This window comes from Sapajus apella, unplaced genomic scaffold (genome assembly GCF_009761245.1).
Source record: "Sapajus apella isolate SASKATOON/1434 unplaced genomic scaffold, GSC_monkey_1.0 scaffold45, whole genome shotgun sequence".
Taxonomy (NCBI): domain Eukaryota; kingdom Metazoa; phylum Chordata; class Mammalia; order Primates; family Cebidae; genus Sapajus; species Sapajus apella.
Genome location: NW_022436985.1, coordinates 9,655,007 through 9,668,325, shown reverse-complemented (window position 1 = coordinate 9,668,325; position 13,319 = coordinate 9,655,007).

The window sequence follows — 13,319 nt, the reverse complement described above, 5'->3', positions numbered from 1 at the left end:
TGATTTTGTATCCTGAGACTTTGCTGAAGTTGCTTATCAGTTTCAGGAGATTTTGGGCTGAGACAATGGGGTCATCTAGATATACAATCATGTTGTCTGCAAATAGAGAAAATTCGACTTCCTCCTTTCTTATTTGAATACCCTTTATTTCTTTTTCTTGCCTGATTGCTCTGGCTAGAACTTCTAGTACTATATTGAATAGGAGTGGTGAGAGAGGGCATCCTTGTCTAGTGCCACATTTCAAGGGGAATGCTTCCAGTTTTTGCCCATTCAGTATGATGTTAGCTGTTGGTTTGTCATAAATAGTTTTTATTATTCTGAGATACGTTCCATCAATACCTAGCTTATTGAGGGTTTTTAGCATAAAGGGCTGTTGAATTTTGTCAAAGGCCTTCTCTGCATCAATTGAGATAATCATGTAGTTTTTGTCTTTGGTTCTGTTTATGTGGTGAATTACATTTATAGACTTGCGTATGTTGAACCAGCCTTGCATCCCTGGGATAAGCCTACTTGATCATGGTGGATAAGCTTTTTGATGTGCTGTTGCAATTGGCTTGTCAGTATTTTATTGAATATTTTTGCATCTATGTTCATCATGGATATTAGCCTGAAGTTTTCTTTTCTTGTTGAGTCTCTGCCGGGTTTTGGAATCAGGATGATGTTGGTTTCATAAAATGATTTGGGAAGAATTCCCTCTTTTTGGATAGTTTGGAATAGTTTCAGAAGGAATGGTACCATCTCCTCTTTGTATGTCTGGTAGAATTTGGCTGTGAACCCGTCTGGACCTGGGCTTTTTTTGGGTGGTAAGCTTTTAATTGCTGCCTCAACTTCAGACCTTGCTATGGGTCTGTTCAGGGTTTTGGCTTCTTCCTGGTTTAGGCTTGGGAGGATGCAAGTGTCCAGGAATTTATCCATTTCTTCCAGGTTTACTTGTTTATGTGCATAGAGTTGTTTGTAATAATCTCTGATGATGGTTTGAATTTCTGTGGAATCTGTGGTGATATCCCCTTTATCGTTTTTTATTGCATCAGTTTGGTTATTCTCTCTTTTCTTTTTTATTAATCTGGCTAGTGGTCTGTCTATTTTGTTGATCTTTTCAAAAAACCAGCTCCTGGATTTATTGATTTTTTGAAGGGTTTTTTATGTCTCTATCTCCTTCACTTCTGCTCTGATCTTAGTTATTTCTTATCTTCTGCTAGCTTTTCAGTTTTTTTTTATCTTGCTCCTCTAGCTCTTTCAGTTTTGACGATAGGGTGTCAATTTTTGATCTCTCCTTTCTTCTCATGTGGGCACTTATTGCTATATATTTTCCTCTAGAGACTGCTTTAAATGTGTCCCAGAGATTCTGGTATGTTGTGTCTTCATTCTCGTTGGTTTCGAAGAACATCTTTATTTCTGTCTCCATTTCATTGTTTATCCAGTCAACATTCAAGAGCAAGTTGTTCAGTTTCCATGAAGCTGTGCAGTTCTGGGTTAGTTTTTGAATTCTGAGTTCTAACTTGATTGCACTGTGGTCTGAGAGACTATTTGTTATGATTTCCATTCTTTTGCATTTGCTGAGGAGTGATTTACTCCCAATTATGTGATCAGTTTTAGAGTAGGTGTGATGTGGTGCTGAGAAGAATATATATTCTGTGGATTTGGGGTGGAGAGTTCTGTAAATGTCTATTAGGTTTGCTTGGTCCAGGTCTGAGTTCAAGTCCTGGATATCCTTGTTAATTTTCAGTCTTGTTGATCTGTCTAATATTGACAATGGGGTGTTAAAGTCTCCCACTATAATTGTGTGGGAGTCTAAGTCTCTTAGTAAGTCATTAAGAACTTGCCTTATGTATCTGGGTGCTCCTGTATTGAGTGCGTATGTATTTAGGATCGTTAGCTCTTCTTGTTGCATTGATCCCTTTACCATTATGTAATGTCCCTCTTTGTCTCTTTTGATCTTTGTTGCTTTAAAGTCTAATTCATCAGAGATGAGAATTGCGACTCCCGCTTTTTTTTGCTCTCCATTTGCTTGGTAAATCTTCCTCCATCCCTCTATTTTGAGCCCCCATGTATCCTTGCATGTGAGATGGGTTTCCTGGATACAGCACACCGATGGGTTTTGGCCTTTTATCCAATTTGCCAGTCTGTGTCTTTTGATTGGGGCATCTAGTCCATTTACACCTAGGGTTAATATTGTTATGTGTGAATTTGATACTGCCATTTTGGTGCTAGCTGACTGTTTTGCCTACCAGTTGATGCAGATTCTGCATTGTTTTGATTCTCTTTACCATCTGGCATGTTTTTGGAGTGGCTGGTACCAGTTGTTCCTCTATATGTGTAGAGCCTCTTTCAGGAGCTCTTGTAAAGCTAGCCTGGTGGTGATGAAATCTCCGAGTACTTGCATGTTCAGAAAGGATTCCATTCTTCCTTCACTTATGAAGCTTAGTTTGGCTGGATAGGAGATTCTGTGTTGAAAGTTCTTCTCTTCAAGGACGTTGAACATTGGCCCCCACTCTCCTCTGGCTTGCAGGGTTTCTGCTGAGAGATCTGCTGCGAGTCTGATGGGCTTCCCTTTGTGGGTAACCCGACCTTTCTCTCTGGCTGCTCTCAGTATTCTCTCCTTCATTTCAACCCTGGTGAATCTGACGATTATGTGCCTTGGGGTTGCTCTTCTTGACGAATATCTTTATGGTGTTCTCTGTATCTCCTGGACTTGAATATTGGCCTGCCTTGCTAGGTTGGGGAAGCTCTCCTGGATAATATCCTGAAGAGTATTTTCCAGCTTGGATTCATTCTCTTCGTCGCATTCAGGTACGCCCATCAAACGCAGATTAGGCCTTTTTACATAGTCCCACATTTCCTGGAGACTTTCCTCATTCCTTTTTACCCTTTTTTCTCTATTCTTGCCTTCCTGTTTTATTTCATTGAGTTGATCTTCGACCTCTGATATCCTCTCTTCTGCTTGGTCAATTCGGCTGTTGATACTTCTGCATGCTTCACGAAGTTCTCGTGTTGTGTTTTTCAGCTCCATCAATTCACTTATATTCCTTTCTATTTTGTCCATTCTTGTTAACATTTCGTCAAATCTTTTTTCAAGGTTCTTGGTTTCTTTGCATTGGGCTAGAACATGTTCTTCTAGTTCACAGAAGTTTCTTACTACCCACCTTCTGAAGTCTGATTCTGTCATTTCATCACACTCGTTCTCCATCCAACCTTGTTCCCTTGCTGGTGAAGAGTTGTGATCCCTTGTAGGAGGAGAGGTGTTCTGGTTTCGGGTGTTTTCATCCTTTTTGCACTGGTTTCTTCCCATCATTATGGATTTAACCGCCTGCCATCTTTGTAGTTGCTGGCTTTCACATTGGGTCTCTGAGTGGACGTTCTGTTTGTTGATGATGAGGTTATTTCTGTTTCTTGGTTTTCCTTCTGATAGTCTGGCCCCTCTGCTGTAGGTCTGCTGAGGTCCACTCCAGGCCCTGCTTGCCTGGGGATCACCTGCAGCAGCTGCTAAACAGTAAGGGTTGTTACCAGTTTTCTTCTTCTGCTATCTTTGTCCCAGAAGGATACCCACCAAGTGTCAATCTGATCTCTCCTTTATGAGGTGCCTCTTTGGATATACAGGGGTCAGGGAGCTGCTTGAGGAAACGGTCTCTTCTTTATAGGAGCTCAAATGCTGATCTGTGAGTTCCATTGTTCATTCAGAGCTGCTGGGCAGGTACGTTTAGGTCTGCTGCAGCAGAACTCATAAACCGCTTTTTGTTCCCAAGTGCTCTGTCCCAGGGATTTAGGGCTTTATGAGTTTCCGTTATGCTGCTGCCTTCTTTTTTTTTCCTTCAGAGCTGCCCTGCCCAGCAAGGAGGCAGCCTGGTCACTGTCTGCCTGTAGAGGCTTTGCTAAGCTGCTGTGGGCTCCCCCGAGCTGCCGAATGAACTTCCCTGCAGTCCTGTTTATATGGGTGTAGTTAGAACTGCCTCAGCAAGGGTGGCCCACCTCTGTTAAGGCGGAGTCTCTCTGTAGTGGCGGGTTGCCTTGGCAATGGCGGGCTGCCTCAGCAAAGGCGGGTTGCCTTGGCAATGGCGGGCTGCCTCAGCATTGGCTGACTGCCTCCGTAGTGGTGGGCTGCCTCGGTAATGGCAGACGCCCCTCCCCCACAGAGCTGGACCTTCCCGGGTTCAGCTGTGCTTGCTGTCAAACTCTCAATCCAGAGAGTTTCTGGGCGTTGTTCTTTTGTGGGGGTGGGACCAGCCGAGCCTGATCACCTGGCTCCCTGCCTCAGAGCCTTTTTTTTTTTTTTAAGTTGTTGTTCCAGTCGCCTGTTGAAGAAGAGTTGGGGTCTGTGTGTTTTCCCATGCGGCAACTCACTGCACTGGCTTAAACAGTGGCACTGAGATTCATGGCGCTTTTTTCTTGCCCTGGAATCTACTGTCCTGGTTCTCTGTTCAGTCCCCTTTTTAAACAGATGAATGGGCGACTTCCCGTGGCTCCAATCGCCAGCCAAAAGGGCACCCCGACCGGTGTATTTTGTACGGAGAACCGCTGCTCCGGGTCGCCGACAAAGCAGCCACGCGGGGCAAAGCAGCGGCGCCGGCTGGCACAGCCGCACTGGCCAAAACAGCCATGCTGGTGACCTGTGGAGCTCCTCCGCCTGGGAATTGCCTAGTCTGTGGGCAATAAAAATGTGGAGTCCACTCACCCTCTGCGCTTTCACTGGGAGCTGCAATCCTGAGCTGTTCCAAACGGCCATCTTGGATCGATCCAGTTTTTTTTTTTTAATTGATTCATCTTTCAGTGTTTTTACTTAAGATTGGAGTAGTTAAGTGTACACTTACAGTGTTATAATATTCTGTGTTATTCTATGGACTTGCTATAATATTACCAGTAAGTTTTGTACCATCAGATGATTTCTTTTTGCTCATTACTGTTCTTTTCTTTCTGATTGAAGTTCTCCCTTTAGCATTTCCTGTAGAACAGGTCTAATGTTGATGACATCCCTCAGCTTTTGTTTGTCTGGAAAAGTATTTCTCTTTCACACTTGAAGGATATTTTTGCCCCAATATACTATTCTGGGGTAAGAGTTTTTTTACTTACGCACTTCAAACATGTCATGCCACTCTCTCCTGGCCTGTCCAGTGTCCACTGAAAAGTCTTCTGCCAGACTTACTGGCACTCCATCGTATATGATTTGTTTCTTTTCTCTTGCTGCTTCTTGAATCTTTCCTATTTTTGACCTTTGTAAGTTTGATTATTAAATGCCTTGAGATGGTCTGCTTTGGGTTAAATCTGACTGGTGTTCTATAACCTTCTTATGCTTGCTGATTGTGTGGGTTTTGGAAGTTCTGTGTTATTCCTGTGGATAAACTTTCTATTCCTTTCTCTTTCTCTAGCTCCTTTTTAAGGTTAATAACTCTTAGATTTGCCCTTTTGAGGCTAATTTCTAGATCTTGTAGACATGCTTTATACTTTTTTATTCTTTTGTCTCCTCTGACTGTATATATTCAAGTAGCCTGTTTTTAAGCTCACTAAGGCTTTCTTCTCTTTGATTTATTCTGGTGATGAAAGACAGGCATTGTTCATGTCAATTGCATTTTTCAATTCCAGGATTTCTGCTAAATTCATTTTAATTATTTCAATATGTTCGTTAAACTTGTCAGACAGAATTCTGAATTCTTTTTCTGTGTTATCTTGAATTTCTTTGAGTTTCCCCAAACAGCTATTTTGAATTCTCTGTCTGAAAGGTCATATATCTCTGTCTCTCCAGGATTGTTCCCTGGTGCCTTATTTAGTTCATTTGGTGAGGTCACGTTTTCCTGGATGGTCTTGATGCTTGTGGATGTTCATTGGTATCTGGGCATTGAAGAGTCAGATATCTATGGTAGTCTCTGAACTTTAGGCTTGTTTGTACCCATCCTTCTTAGTAAGACTTTCCAGGAATTTCAAAGGACTTGGGTGTTTAGATCAAAGACATATGTACATTAGGGGGGCACGCCAAGCCCAGTAATACTGTGGTTCTTCCAGACTCATTGGAGTACTGCCTTGATAATCTTGGATAGTGTCTGGAATAATTCTCCGGATTACCAAGCAGAGTCTTGTTCTCTTCCCTTACTTTCTTCCAAACAAATGGAGTCTGTCTCTCTGTGATGAGGTGTCTGGACCTGGGAGTGGGGTGACACAAGCACCCCTGTGGCCACCACCACTGGGACTGTGCTGGGACAGACCTGAAGCTGGCAGAGAACTGAGTCTCACCCAAGGCCTGCTGTAACCAGCACCTGGCTACTGCCTATGTTTGCTCAAGGCCCTGGGGCTCTACAATCAGCAGGAGCCAAAGCCAGCCAGATTTGTGTTCTTCTCTTCAGGGCAGCAAGTTACCCTAGACCCCATTCTTGTCCAGAGATGCCATCCATGAACCAGGACTAGAGTAAAAAATCTTAGTAATTTACCTGGTGCTCTATTCTATTGCGGCTAAGCTAGCACACAAATATGTGACACAGTCCTTTCTACTCTTTCCTCCCCTTTCCAGGGGCAGAGGAACCTCACCCCAGGGCCATCACCTCCACAGGCCCATGGGGAGTGATGCCAGGCTGCCACCAATGTTCACTAAGGCCCAAGTGCTCTTCAGTCAGCTTATTGTGAATGCTGCCAGGTCTGGGGCTCACTCTTCAGGGACATGGTCTACCTTCTGGCCCAAGGAAGTTCCAGAAATTCCATTCAAGAGCCAGTGCTTCTAACTGGGGGCCCCAAGAGCCCACTTGTTACTGTACCCCACTATTGCTGAGCTAGTAGTACCTAAGGTGCAAGATAAAGTCCTCTTTACTTTTCCCTCTGCCTTTTCAAGCAGAAGGAGTCCCTCACCCTAGCTACCGTAGCTGGGACTGTGCTGGGTCACATCTGGAGCCAGCACTTCTCTGAGTCTTACCCAAGGCCCATGGCAAGTGCTGCCTGGGTGCTGCTGCTGATTATTCAGGGCCCAAGTTCTCTTTAGTCAGCAGGTGATGAGTCCTGCCAGGATGCGTCCTTCCTTTCAAGGCACTGGATTCTTTCTGGCCCAAGGTATGTCTAGAAATATTGCCTGGCAACTAGGTCCTGGAATGGGGGCCTAATGCCCTGACTGATGCACTATCCTACTGTGGCTGAGCTGGTATCCAAGTTGCAAGACAAATTCCTCTTTACTCTTCTCTTTCTGCAAGCAGGAGGAAGGGTTCGCCTTTGCAGCTGAGGGATGTGCTTCCTGGTGTTGTGGGACGAATGGTTCAATCACTCCTGTAGTTGCCCTGGCCGGTGTCTCAGTAGGTCACATGTCCCCGATGTCCACTGGCTACAAGCCCCGCTCAGCACTAAGACTTGTCTAGGAGTTGCAGTCCTTATGGCCTAAACTGCCTTTCAAGTTTATTTAGGGCTCCAGGGCATTTTAGGCCATAATGATGAGACACGGGAACTCAAGTACTGACTGTTGGGGTGGGCCATTCCCCTCTGGCTAGGGCTAGTCTAAATGCTCCCTCCATGAGCAGGTGTCATTTGAGTTCAGCCCAGTTTTGCCTCCCGTTGTGACAGGGAAGCTCTAAGTTCCGTGTGTCTCACAGTCTCTGCACTGTCCCTCTCCCAAGCACACAGATTCTCTCTCTGCACCAAGCGGCCATTGCCAGAGGACAGGGTAGGGTGTCATCAATAATTCAAGACTATCCTTCTTACTCTCTTCAGTGCCTCTTTCAATAATACGAAGTTAAAACCAGGCACTGTGACTGCTCACCTGATTTTTAGTGCTTAGGAAGGTACTTCATTTTGTATTATGTTTTTCATGACTTCCTTGCCTGAAGGAAGGTGCTTTTTATGTGTAGTTATTCGGTGTTCTTGTCTGGGGACCATCAGTAGAGCCTTCTATTCACCCATATTGCTTTGCCCTCTCTCTTTGATTTTGTTGTTTTTTAAAAAAATGGGATTTTACTCTGTTGCCCATGATAAAGTGCTGTGGCATAATCACAGCTCACTGCAGCCTCAGCCTCCTGAGCTCAAGCAGTCCTCCTACCTCAGTCTCCCAAGTAGCTGGGACCACAGGCTTGCCCCGTCGTGCCTGGCAAGTTTTTTAAATGTTTGACATTTTTTGTACAAATGGGGTCTCAAGTTGCCCAGGCTGGTCCCAAACTCCTGGGCTCAGGCAGTCTTTCCACCTCAGCTTCCCAAAGTGCTGATATTACAGGCATGAGCCACTGCACCTGGCCAGGGTTTTGTAAATATGAGGATCACTTTTTCATTTGGGGGGGATACCCTACTTCCTCATAATAGTATTTGCATTTTAAGTATCCCAGAAGAGAAAGTACAAAATGCCAAGAATAACGTAAGTAACTCTAAAGTAAATTTATATTTTAATCACACAACACAAAGCTTCACACATTTGAAATAAGTATGAGATTATTCTTTTTCCTCCCAGAAATGGGGTCTTGCCATGTTGCTCAGGCTGGTCTCAAACTTCTGGCCTCAAGCAATCCTCCCACCTCAGCTTCCCTGGTAGCTGGGATTACAGGCGTGCCCCAGTACACCTGGCAGATTATTCTTTATTCCAGGTAGAAACAAAGTTTAGAACAAACCTTGGTTTGAAATTTCTGCCATTTCTGTGGATCTTTCTGAACTCCTTTTATTATTTATTAATTAATTTATTTATTTTGAGATGGAGTCTTGCTCTGTTGCCCAGGCTAGAACGCAGTGGCGTGATCTTGGCTCACTGTAACTTCCCATTTCTGGGTTCAAGGGGTTCTCCTGCCTCAGCATCCGAAGTAGCTGGGATTATGGGCGTGCTCCACCATCACTGGCTAATTTTTGTATTTTTAGTAGAGGCGGGGTTTTGCCATCTTGGTCAGTCTGGTCTCAAACTCCTGATCTCAGGTGATCCACCCACCTCCACCTCCCAAAGTGCTGAGATTACTGGCGTGAGCCACTGTGCCTGGCCTAATGATACACTTAAAAGAAGTTCTGATACAGCCATAGAGATGGTAGGATTTTTATTCTAAGGTTTGTTCTAAACAAAAGGAAACTAACCTGGCAAATACAATTTTAAAGATAACTAAAACATATTAAAAGTAAATAACTATGATTCTTAGGATCAGCTAGACTCTGCTGGGGAGAAAAAGGGGTGACTTCTGTCCTCCAGGGGTTGGTGTCAAGGTTTAGTTGACAAGACTAACACACATGCCCTGAAAAGTGTTGGCTGAGTGCCACATTGGTTCAGGCTGTAGGTAATTGGAGAAGAAAGCCCAGTGTGGAATGAGGCAAGTTGTGATATTAGATCCTCACTTTCTACTGCTGTAGACTTAATGCTGACTTGGCCAAGATGACCAAGTGCACTCAGCAAAGCTGAGAGAAACTGGGCTCAAGCTCTCATGATTCCCATCTATTCCAGAATAATAAACGTTAGATAAATCCTTGCTTAAGAAGTAACCAAAGACTCCTTTTCCATTGGGGCAAATCTAAATGATTCCAATTTAGAAAACACATACTGTTTTTTCTGATGGAAGATAACACTAGCTTTAATTTTCAAATTTCCTCCCATGTTTCATGTGAAGGAGTTAAGGGCACACCGCCCCAAAATATACTGCTTTGGCACATTAATTATTTTGAGCTGAAGGCACTTGAGAAACAGCAGATGCAGGAAGGGCTCTCTAACCTCCCCTTTTCTACTTGAGAACAGGCCATAAAACTTCCCCTGAGAAAGATGCCCTCTTTATACCAGAAAGACAACAAATCCTTATCACCAGAGACTGGGAATTGACATTGAAATGGATCTGTATAAACAAACAGAATACATAATCTTTATCTCCCACTAGTTTTCCCCCCATTCATACATCTCCCAGTCATTTTCCACCGTTTATTACCCCAGTCCAACCCCTTTGTCTTGTTATTTCTTCATAAATATATCATTTATTTGTCAAAAATGTTTAAAAATATTTCTGCTCTGGTCACTTCTTTAGAGTATCATTTTCTTGTGAAGGCCCATGTACATGTAAAGAGTTAATAAAACTTGACTGCTTTCCTCCTGTTTATCTGTCTTATGTCTGTTTAATTTTTAGTCCCAACCAGAGAAGCTGAGAAGGTAGAGGACAATGTGTTTCCTCCCCAAAAGATGTAACTTGTTATTCTATGTTATTAAATATACTATTAAGGCCATTGTAATTCAATATAGAAAAAAAAGAAAAGAAAGGAAAGAAGGAAAAACTAGAGCCTAAATGCTTACCTGCAAGGGCATGAGTAAGTAAAATGCAGCAAACGCATGCAGTAGAATGTTACACAACAGTTGAAAAGAATGAGATGGAAATACATGTGTAATATTGACGAAGACCTCCAATACGTATTAACTGAAAACGGCAAGCTGCTAATTAACACAGGGCATATAAATTCATTTATATTAAAAGACCCAGACAGACACACATACACCTCATGAAACAAAAGCATATATTTCTATAGGTACCTAGTATTCATTTATTTACATAATCACGTAGCAAAACTCTGAAAGACATGCCCCCAAATGGCAACAATCTCTGGGAAGTATGGCATTCACAGGCAGGATGCAAATATACATCTGTATTCTTTAAAGACTTCCCATCCTTTGAGCTAGAGCTACAAGGTAAAAATAAAAACAAATAAATGACAAAAAGGATTTCCCAATAGATAGTCATATATTTCCCTGTTTTTCTTAGAGCCAAAATCAAAGAGGGCTGGGCACAGTGGCTCATGCCACTAATCCCAGCAATTTGGGAGGCCAAGATGGGCAGATCACTTGATCTCGGGAGTTCAAGACCAGCCTGAGCAACACTGACAGTAGCAGGGGCTTGTCTGGAATAGCCCCTGCGAGGATGCCAGCTGCAGTGGTGGGGGCACAGCCAGGGCTGCAAGGACCATGGAGCCAGCAGGACCGGGAACAGATGATCCCAGCAAGAGCCCCGCGCCCTGTAGCCACCCAGCCATGGCTCTGGACCCAGGCATGCCTGTACACTCAGGGCCCTGTGAAGCCCTGCAGGCTCCCACTCCCTGTCCTCTCCTGGCTCTCAGCACCAGGACACCACTGACACACCACCCCCCTGCCAGTGCCACCTCAGCCCCCTCCAGAAACTGCACGCACTTCCTCAGTTCTGAGCCCATAAAATCCTCAGAGTCAGCCAGACTCACACTCAAGAGGACCTGCCTGTGAATAGGAGCTACCCACTTCTGGTCTCCTCTCTGCTGATAGCTGTACCATAGTTCAGTAAAGCACCTCTCTGCCTTGCTCACCCTCCAGCTGTCTACCTAACTTCATTTTTACTGGAAGCTGGACAAGAACCCAGGACCTGCTGAATGACAGGAACAAAAGGAGGTATAATACTTTCCTAGCTGGCTCCCTGAGCTGTGGGGGTGGGGAGGAGCTAAAGGGGCTGTAACACTGTAGCTGTCCTGCCCTCCATGGGCACTAGGCAGCTGTCCCATGTGACAGGAAGCAGCAGTGGGGCAGGGCCAGCCCAGGAGCCCCGGGCTGAAGCAGGGCAGTGGGGCTGAAAGAGCTGCAACTCAAATGGGCTGAAACATGCTCCCCACTCCCCTCACCTCACCTCACCATGCTAGGGGCAATGAGAAGGAGAGAAGAGAGGGCTCTCCCTCCTGGAGCCCAGACCTCGGGGCTCCCAGAGTCAGGGTTCTGACATGCTATAATGCCTGCCCCCTTTGGGACTCTGCAGCTCCTGACATCTCTGAGCTTTTGGGCACCACTGCATTCCCCATGCCCAGACGCTGCTGCCTGCAGTGGAAGTCGCTTGCAATACATCTGGTCCAGCTGCATCCTTGCACAGAGCCAGTGCTTCTGCTGATGCCTGGAGCTGTCCACCCTGCCACAGCAACCAGCCTGCCTGGCTGTGCACAGTGGCCAGACCCCATGCTCACTAGCTCACACACCCCATATCCATTGCCACTCAGTGCCTGGCTTGCTCTTGGCATGCGTGGGACCTGGGCTAGAAGCACCAGCTGAGTTCAGCCTACCAGGTCGAGTGGGCGAGCCCAGTGAGCACAAGCAAAACTTAAGCATAGGTGCCGCTGGCTGGCAAAGCAATATCCTAAGAATCCTGAGACAACATGGCAAAACCTGGCCTCTACTAAAAATACAAAAATTAGCCGGATGTGGTGGCGCACACCTGTAGTCCTAGCTGCTCAGGAGGGTGAGGCAAGAGGATTTCTTGAGCCAGGAGTCGAGGCTGCATTGAGCCAGGTTCACATCACTATACTCAAGCCTGGGCAACAAGACCCTGTCTCCAAAAAAAAAAAAAAATCTGTATTCCCCACCCCCTACTTCTCTGATCTCATTTTCCTTTTTACTAATTGTAATCTCCTTGCCAAACCTCAAATATACATACATTGATGCACCTTAGGGCATTTGAAAAGGCACCTCCCTTTGTGAAGAATGCTCTGCCTCTGTTTACCTATATTGCTCATTAATTCACTTCCTTCAAGTCTTTCAAGCGGTAAGTTCTCTGTGAGGCCTACCGTGGTTTAACTACAATTCCCACTACTAGCATTCCCAGTCTGCCTCGTCTTATTGTTGATAGCATTACTCACCTTCTAACATATTATGTATAATTTGTTACTTATTATGTTTGTTTTTCTCCTTTCACTAGAATGTAAGTTCTATGAGGGCATAGATTTGTACTTCCTTTGTTCATCGATGTATCCTTAGTTCTTAGAATTGTGCCTGGTATACCCATCAGTGCTTGATAATGTGTTAACTTACAAATCTTCACAAGAATATATTCATGTGTTTTGCATGTTTAAAAATCAAAGACTGTGAATCAAATATAATCACCAATTATACAAACAAAAAGTTAGAATAAAATGTTTGTGGAGCTACTGGGTTCTGTGGAACAAAGTTCGAAGACCTCTGGCTAAAGCAAACTCAGACAGAGCTCACATTGATTTAGGGACACCACTTGCAATGCATGCTATTTTACCCTGAAAAGTCTATTTTTCAAAACACTGGCAATAAACTAACCATTCCTAGAAGGCTCTGTGACATCCCCAAGGATAGCTTTTTGTTTTGTTTTTGTTTCAGATCGGGTCTGGCTCTGTTGCCCATGCTGGAGTACAATGGTGCAATCATAGCTCACTGCAGCCTTGAACTCCTGAGCTCAAGCAATCCTTCCACTTCAGCCTCCTGGGTAGTTAGGACTACAGACACATGCTACCACACCCAGCTAATTTTTTTTAAAAATTTTGTGGAGATGTAGTTTCCTGGGTTGCTCCTGAACACCTGGCCTCAAGCAATCCTCCTGCCTCAGCCTCCCAGCCTCCCAATTCTGTCTCTCTCTCTCTCTCTCTCTCTCTCTCTCTCTCTCTCTCTC